The sequence below is a fragment of the Zea mays genome, chromosome 2, assembly GCF_902167145.1.
Source record: "Zea mays cultivar B73 chromosome 2, Zm-B73-REFERENCE-NAM-5.0, whole genome shotgun sequence".
Taxonomy (NCBI): domain Eukaryota; kingdom Viridiplantae; phylum Streptophyta; class Magnoliopsida; order Poales; family Poaceae; genus Zea; species Zea mays.
Genome location: NC_050097.1, coordinates 90,847,432 through 90,856,835, shown reverse-complemented (window position 1 = coordinate 90,856,835; position 9,404 = coordinate 90,847,432).

Sequence of the window (9,404 nt, the reverse complement as noted above, 5' to 3'; positions counted from 1 at the left end):
AACCTCCGGCCGGAAAAGCGCGTCATCTACCCCAGGGCATCTAGCACCGCATCGCCGATGATGTCAGGGAAAGGCCGCCACCGGCTTCGAGTGGGGTCGGCCAGAACCTGGCTGCAGCGGCAATACTTCTCCGCGCGATGCCGGAGCCATCAACCATCGAGGGGTGGCGTATCCAGGGAGAGCTCAAGAATCTCCTGGAGGATGCCGCGGTCCGACGGGCCGAAAGCTCTGCCTCCCGAAGGCAGGGGTACCCCTCGGAGCATCGCGCCGCGACTTCCCGATTCATGCGGGAAGCCTCGGTCCACACCGGGCGCACGCGCAACACAGCGTCTGCGGCCCCGGGTCACCTCGGCAACGAACACCCTCACCGCAACCGTCGAACCCACCTCGATGAGAGGGTGCGCCGAGGCTACCACTCCAGGCGTGGGGACGCTACGACAGCGGGGAGGATCGGAGTCCCTCGCCCGAACCACCCGGTCTGCAGGCTTTCAGCCGGGCCATACGACAGGCGCCGTTCCCGACCCGGTTCCGAACCCCGACTACTATCACAAAGTACTCAGGGGAGACGAGGCCGGAACTATGGCTCGCGGACTATCGGCTGGCCTGCCACCTGGGTGGAACGAACGATGACAACCTCATCATCCGCAACCTCCCCCTGTTCCTCTCCGACACCGCTCGAGCCTGGCTGGAGCATCTGCCTCTGGGGCAGATCTCCAACTAGGACGACCTGGTCCAAGCCTTCACCAGCAACTTGCAGGGCATGTACGTGCGCCCTGGGAACTCCTGGGATCTCCGAAGCTGCCGCCAGCAGCCGGGAGAGTCTCTCCGGGACTACATCCGGCAATTCTCGAAGCAGCGCACCGAGCTGCCCAACGTCACCGACTCGGATGTCATTGGCGCGTTCCTCGCCAGCACCACCTGCCGTGACCTGGTAAGCAAGCTGGGTCGCAAGACCCCCACCAGGGCGAGCGAGCTGATGGACATCGCCACCAAGTTCGCCTCTGGCCAGGAGGCGGTTGAGGCCATCTTCCGGAAGGACAAGCAGCCCCAGGGCCGCCAGCCGGAAGATGTCCCCGAGGCGTCCACTCAGCGCGGCACCAAGAAGAAAGGCTAGAAGAAGTCGCAAGCGAAACGCGACGCCGCTGACGCGGACCTTGTCGCCGCCGCTGAATACAAGAACCCTTAGAAACCTCTCGGAGGTGCCAATCTCTTCGACAAGATGCTCAAGGAGCCGTGCCCATATCATCAGGGGCCCGTCAAGCACACCCTTGAGGAGTGCGCCATGCTTCGGCGCCACTTTCACAAGGCCGGGCCACCTGCGGAGGGTGGCAGGGCCCGCGACGACGATAAGAAGGAGGATCACAAGGCAGGAGAGTTCCTCGAGGTCCACGACTGCTTCATGATCTACGGTGGGCAAGTGGCGAACGCCTCGGCTCGGCACCGCAAGCAAGAGCGTCGGGAGGTCTGCTCGGTAAAGGTGGCGGCGCCAGTCTACCTAGACTGGTCCGACAAGCCCATCACCTTCGACCAGGGCGACCACCCCGACCGCGTGCCGAGCCCGGGGAAATACCCGCTAGTTGTCGACCCCGTCGTCGGCAACGTCAGGCTCACCAAGGTCCTCATGGACGGAGGCAGCAGCCTCAACATCATCTACACCGAGACCCTCGGGCTCCTGCGGATCGACCTGTCCTCGGTCCGGGCAGGCGCGGCGCCTTTCCACGGGATCATTCCCGGGAAACGCGTCCAGCCCCTCGGACAACTCGATCTACCCGTCTGCTTCGGGACTCCCTCCAACTTCCGAAGGGAAACCCTCACATTCGAAGTGGTCGGGTTCCGAGGGACCTACCACGCAGTGTTGGGGAGGCCATGCTATGCCAAGTTCATGGTCGTCCCCAACTACACCTACCTCAAGCTCAAGATGTCGGGCCCCAACGGGGTCATCACCGTCGGCCCCACGTACCGACACGCGTACGAATGCGATGTGGAGTGCGTGGAGTACGCCGAGGCCCTCGCCGAATCCGAGGCCCTCATCGCCGACTTGGAGAGCCTCTCCAAGGAGGCGCCAGACGTGAAGCGTCGTGCCGGCAACTTTGAGCCAGCGGAGACGGTTAAGTCCGTCCCTCTCGACCCCAGCAACGACACCTCCAAGCAGATCCGAAACGGCTCCGAGCTCGATCCCAAATAGGAAGCAGTGCTCGTCGACTTTCTCCGCGCAAATGCTGACGTTTTCGCGTGGAGTCCCTCGGACATGCCCGGCATACCGAGGGATGTCGCCGAGCACTCGCTGGATATCCGAGCTGGAGCCCGACCCGTGAAGCAGCCTCTGCGCCGATTCGACGAAAAAAAGCGCAGAGCCATAGGCGAGGAGGTCCACAAGCTAATGGCGGCAGGGTTCATCAAAGAGGTATTCCATCCCGAATGGCTTGCCAACCCTGTGCTTGTGAGAAAGATAGGAGGGAAATGGCGGATGTGTGTAGACTACACTGGTCTAAACAAAGCATGTCCAAAAGTTCCCTACCCTCTGCCTCGCATCGATCAAATTGTGGATTCCACTGCTGGGTGCGAAACCCTGTCTTTCCTCGATGCCTACTCAGGGTATCACCGAATCAGGATGAAAGAGTCTGACCAGCTCGCGACTTCTTTCATCACACCTTTCGGCATGTACTGCTATGTTACCATGCCGTTCGGTTTGAGGAATGCGGGTGCGACATACCAAAGGTGCATGAACCACGTGTTCGGCGAACACATTGGTCGAACGGTCGAGGCTTACGTCGATGACATCGTAGTCAAGACAAGGAAAGCCTCCGACCTCCTTTCCGACCTTGAAGCGACATTCCGGTGTCTCAAGGCGAAAGGCGTAAAACTCAATCCTGAGAAGTGCGTCTTCGGAGTCCCCCGAGGCATGCTCTTGGGGTTCATCGTCTCCGAGCGGGGCATCAAGGCCAACCCGGAGAAAATCGCGGCCATCACCAACATGGGGCCCATCAAGGACTTGAAAGGCGTACAGAGGGTCACAGGATGCCTGGCGGCTCTGAGCCGCTTCATCTCGCGCCTCGGCGAAAGAGGCCTACCTCTGTACCGCCTCTTAAGAAAGGCCGAGTGCTTCACTTGGACCCCGGAGGCCGAGGAAGCCCTCGGGAACCTGAAGGCGCTCCTCACGAACGCGCCCACCTTAGTGCACCCGCGGCCGGAGAAGCCCTCTTGATCTACGTCGCCGCTACCACTCAGGTGGTCAGCGCCGCGATCGTGGTTGAGAGACGAGAAGAGGGGCATGCATTGCCCGTCCAGAGGCCAGTCTACTTCATCAGTGAGGTACTATCCGAGACCAAGATCCGCTACCCACAAATTCAGAAGCTGTTGTACGTGGCGATCCTGACGCGGCGGAAGTTGCGACACTACTTCGAGTCTCATCCGGTAAATGTGGTGTCATCCTTCCCCCTGGGGGAGATCATCCAGTGCCGAGAAGCCTCGGGTAGGATTGCAAAGTGGGCAGTGGAAATCATGGGCGAGACAATCTCGTTTGTCCCTCGGAAGGCCATCAAGTCCCAAGTCTTGGCGGACTTTGTGGCTGAATGGGTCGATACCCAGCTCCCGACAGCTCCGATCCAACCGGAGCTCTGGACCATGTTCTTCGACGGGTCGCTGATAAAGACAGGAGCAGGTGCGGGCCTGCTCTTCATCTCGCCCCTCGGGAAGCACCTACGCTCCGTGCTACGCCTCCACTTCCCGGCGTCCAACAATGTGGCCGAGTACGAGGCTCTGGTCAACGGGTTGCGCATCGCCATCGAGCTAGGGGTCTGACGCCTTGACGCTCGCGATGACTCGCAGCTCGTCATTGACCAAGTCATGAAGAACTCCCACTGCCGCGACCCGAAGATGGAAGCCTACTGCGATGAGGTTCGGCGCCTGGAGACAAGTTCTACGGGCTCGAGCTCAACCACATCGCCCGACGATACAACGAGACTGCGGACGAGCTGGCTAAGATAGCCTCAGGGCGGACAACGGTTCCCCCGGATGTCTTCTCCCGAGACCTGCATCAACCCTCCGTCAAAACCGACGACACGCCCGAGCCCGAGAAGGCCTCGACCCAGCTCGAGGCACCCTCGGCCCCCGAGGGTGAGGCACTGCACGTCGAGGAGGAGCAGAGCGGGGTCACGCCTAATCGAAACTGGCAGACCCCGTACCTGCAATATCTCCACCGAGGAGAGCTACCCCTCGACCGAGCCGAAACTCGGCGGTTGGCGCGGCGCGCCAAGTCGTTCGTCTTGCTGGGGGATGGGAAGGAGCTCTACCACCACAACCCCTCAGGCATCCTCCAGCGATGCATATCCATCGCCGAAGGCCAGGAGCTCTTACAAGAAATACACTCGGGGGCTTGCGGTCATCATGCAGCACCTCGAGCCCTTGTTGGAAACGCCTTCCGACAAGGTTTCTACTGGCCGACCGCGGTGGCCGACGCCACTAGAATTGTCCGCACCTGCCAAGGGTGTCAATTTTATGCGAGGCAGACACACTTGCCCGCTCAGGCCCTGCAGACGATACCCATCACCTGGCCGTTTGCTGTGTGGGGTCTGGACCTCGTCGGCCCCTTGCAGAAGGCACCCGGGGGCTACATGCACCTGCTTGTCTCCATCGACAAATTCTCCAAGTGGATCGAGGTCCGACCCCTAAACAGCATCAGGTCCGAACAGGCGGTGGTGTTCTTCACCAACATCATCCATCGTTTTGGGGTCCCGAACTCCATCATCATCGACAACGGCACCCAGTTCACCGGCAGAAAGTTCCTGGACTTCTACGAGGATCACCACATTCGGGTGGACTGGGCCGCCGTGGCTCACCCCATGACGAATGGGCAAGTAGAGCGTACCAACGGCATGATTCTGCAAGGGCCCAAGCCGCGGATCTACAACGACCTCAACAAGTTCGGCAAGCGATGGATGAAGGAGCTCCCCTCGGTGGTCTGGAGTCTGAGGACAACGCCGAGCTGAGCCACGGGCTTCACACCGTTCTTTCTAGTCTATAGGACCGAGGCCATCTTGCCCACGAACTTAGAATACGGTTCCCCGAGGACGAGGGCCTACGACGACCAAAGCAATCGAGCTAACCGAGAAGACTCACTAGACCAGCTGGAAGAGGCTCAGAACATGGCCTTACTACACTCGGCACGGTATCAGCAGTCCCTGTGACGCTACCACGCCCGTGGGGTTCGGTCCCGAGACCTCCAGGTGGGCGACCTAGTGCTTCGGCTGCGACAAGACGCTCGAGGGCGGCACAAGCTCATGCCTCCCTGGGAAGGGCCGTTCGTCATCGCCAAAGTTCTGAAGCCCAGGACGTACAAGCTGGCCAACAGTCAAGGCGAGGTCTACAGCAACGCTTGGAACATCCGACAGCTACGTCGCTTCTACCCTTAAGATGCTTTTAAGTCGTTCGTACACCTCGTTCACACACAAAGTCTAACCATCAAGGAAGGGTCAGCCTTGCCTCGGCAAAGCCCGACCCTCCCTCGGGGGCTAGAAGGGGGGAACCCCCTCCGCGTCAAAATTTTCCTCGGAAAAGATCTTTTCTGCTAGAACGTCTTTCGTGCTTTTCGACTACTTCGAAAGTGGGATCCTGAAAACGACGGAGTACACGTAAGCAGCCAAGGCTGACCGAGCCAAGGGACTCCTACGCCTCCTGGATACGGATACCTCACTCATAACCTTCTGCGATAAGTAACTCACGCTCGGATAGGTGATTCCACGAACCGAACAAGTCTTCACGCTCGAAAACTCTTCTGCCGAAACGATTTTCGGGCCTTCTCGACTATATCGATAGCAGAATCCTACGGACGAGTAAGAGTACACGTAAGCGGCAAGGCCGACCGAGCCGAGGGATTCCTACGCCTCCGGGATACAGATACCTCACTCATCACCTTCCGTGAAAAGTAACTCTCGCTAGGACAAACAATTCTGTTACCGACAAATAAGTCCAGATACTCGAAACAAGAGGAAAAGAAACGCAGCTTTACAACACGACGACAGTATGTTTGGGCCTCGGCGGCCGCAGAAAACATACGCACACTACAAGATGAACCGATCCTACAGGCTCGGACCTTGACGGAGGGGGAGCAGCAGCACCCTCGGCGTCAACTACACCTTCGGCGAAGTCAGACCTAGCCTCGGACGGCAACGCGGTCGGAGGATCTCCACTCCGAAGGACGACATCAGCACCGCACCAGGGCCATCGCCGCCAGGGTCTTCTCCAGGAATCCGGCCCGAGCAGACAGCTCGGTCGGCCACCCCGAAGCCTCAGCCAGCTATCCCCCGAGGACATTAGCCCGGCTCGTGGCCTCGGCAACTCGACTCCGGCATCGGTCCCGCCAGTGGATGGCCCGGCCAGGCTCCGGCCGACGAAGTCTTCTTTTCGAGCCAACTCTGCCTCTGTCCACACTGACACCGCTGCCTTCGGCTTCGGCTCATCGAGGAGCGGCCGAGGGATCATTTAACCAGGCAAGAGAAGCCTCGGGCGGCAAGGCCGACCGAGCCGAGGGACTCCTACGCCTCCGGGATACGGATACCTCACTCGTCACCTTCTCACGAGGCAACTCACACTTGGTTAAGCGGTCCAGTTAGCCGACAGGTGAGTCCTAGTGCTCGAAATGAGGAAAAAACACGGCTCCGTGCCGAAAATACATACATGTTCAGGCCCCGACAGCCACAATGAACAGACACCGGCACTCAAGGTGCCATTACAAACGGAACTCCGGTTCCGTCCCCGCGGGTATGAACAACCTCCACACCGGGGAGCCTGCGAGGCGACTCGCCAGCGACCTCTGCAGCAGCAGCCATGGTCCTGGGACGGACGCAGCCACTGAAAGGCTCTCGTTCGCGTCCCCACTCAAGGGACACGAACCAAACATTTAAGCCAAAGAGCCAGAGGTTAGTTCGTAGGCGGCGCTGACGGCCTCGACGATGGGGAAGCTTCCTCCAGCTGCCACCACGTCAGCACCGATGGCGGCGTCCGCCTCTCCACCAACGCCGCACCGGCAAGCGCGGGCCGCTCCAAAGCGCACCGGCAGGTCCTCGCTCCCGTCCTCGCCACGAAAGCGAGGAGGAGGACGGAATGTTGCATCCTAGCTGGGCAGCAACAGTTCGCCTTCCCCGGCATGGCTGGAGGACGCCTCCTCCGCAGAGCTGGAGGATGGTTTCCACCACCAGAAGCTGGAAGAGGAGGTGGCCAGCCGACCCGTGCGGGAGGTAGAGCCCCGGCTCACCTCGCTCTCCACCCCAGCAAGGATGATGAAGATCCTTGAAGCTGAGGGCGGGACCAAGATCGCAGCCCGGCTTGCTTCTCCCCACCCAGGAGCTGGTGGTCACCGTCTTGGGTGACCGCCGGCGAGGGGATGCGGGCGGGCTGCCTGATGAAAATCCTTGAAGCCGAACAATGGCTGAAAGGTACCAACTTCCGCGAAGTTGCGTTCCTCCAATGACAAGGCGGAAGAACTGCGAGTGTCCCCCATCCGGGGGCTCGGAAGGTGGAAAGACGCGATGCATAAGGGGAGCGCGAAGACATGGTTGCCTTTCAAGGGGTCACCCTCCTTTTAAAGACAACTCTCCCCACTTGCATCCTCAGCCATCGCGGGCTGAGTCTTCTCCAACACGCTCCAAGGTCCTCCCCCTACGACACGGGGGCTGGGTCCCACGAGTCATGCAAGCTGGCCCAGGGCAGAAGAAGCCAAACCGCCGCGTGCGGTGCGCACAACTGCCCAGCGGTTACAAGCATTCCTCCACTTTCGCCCAGACCAGCGGGTGAAAGGGCGGACCGCCATGCAGGCGGCATGCAACCGCACCAAGTGGGCGCACCCTTTCAACTCCAACGCGTCCAGCACGGGGGCCCAGGCCCACACGTCATGCAACCGGTGCGCCGGTTGCTACGTGCAAGAAACTGCACCGCCACTCATGCCACTACCGTGCCTCCTCGACTGCGGAACCAGTACCGCGACTCGAGGCAACCCTGCGTATGACCCAACAGTGCCAACCAGGCACGTCGGTCACGGGTCAGTCAGCCGCGGGAGAAGGCGCGACGGTCGATACGGCCAGAAATGGACCGGCAGTAATGGCGGTGGCAGGCGGGCGGAAGCAGCGGTCAAGTCGTCAGCCAAGCTCATGTCCCCTCCAGGGACAGCGAGAGAACCCTCTCCCACGGCGTGAAGACGGTGCGCCCGTGTTTCGTTCCTCGAACGGCTCGCGCACGCGCAACGGCCGCCCCGTGAACCACTCGTCCCGTCGCATTAACTCTACGGTAGGACGGGCGGCACCTTTGGCGGGCGAAGCAGGCGACGCTTCGCTTCCGCCATAATGACCGCGTCAAAAAAGGTGCGCCACGTCATTCGATTTCGTATCATTTTCCTCTTCCTCTTTCTCTCTCTTACAACAGGGACCAGGAAAGGGGATACCTCGAAAGGGATCCTTCTCCGCGAAGGAAACGGGCCCCGAGCCCCCCTACTGATCAGAGGTTCGAAGGCTGGCCCCCCGGAGGGGTTCAACAGCCGCCTCAGAGCGCTCGGGCTCCGCGCCCACTACTGGTCAGAGGTTCGAAGGCCGGCCCCTCGGAAGGGTTCAATGGCCGCCTCAGGCCACTCGGGCTCCGCGCCCACTACTGATCAGGGGTTCGTAGGCTGGCCCTCGAAAGGGTTCGACAGCCGCCTCAGACGCAGAGCGAGGGATGACCCTGGGTACGTTCGATACATAACCAAGGCTTGGGCTACGCTCCCGAGGTACCCTAGAACATTTCCGAGACCAACGGGAACGAATTTTGTAACGGAATCCCATCAGAGGGAGGCATCGAGCCCTCGCCGTCAAAAGGGGACCGGGTCCGGCAAATCACCCGCAGGTACTTTTGGAGCGCGCCTCCGGGCCACTAGCCGACCCCTAACAAATGGGGCACGGGCGTCCACTCGAATTACCCGTTAGCAGCTCACTGGAGACACCATGTTCAGCGCCCTCCAAGGGCAACATGGCGCTTCCCCCCCCCTCCTCCTTGTGGAAAGGCGACGCAGGGGCGTATGTAAAAAAGTCGAGTCTGTCCTTGACCGCCCTCTCGCTCTATGCGGGGGCTCGGGGGCTGCTCTCGCAAACCCGGCTCCGGCCAAACCGTTGACAGCGTCAACATACCAGCCCGAGAACTTGGGACCCGACCGTGCACCCGGGCTACGGCCAGCTCGCATGAGGGAACAACCAGACCGACCGAAGCATCGCGAAACGCATTAAGACCTCGAAGGAGTCAAACCACTCCTCCGAGGCCTCGGGGGCTACACCCGGCGGGTGCGCTCGCGCGCACCCACCGGAACAAAATGCAACCGAGAAAGGCCGGTCCCCTTGCAAAAAAGTGCGACAAAAGCCTCCAAGCGAGTATTAACACTCCCT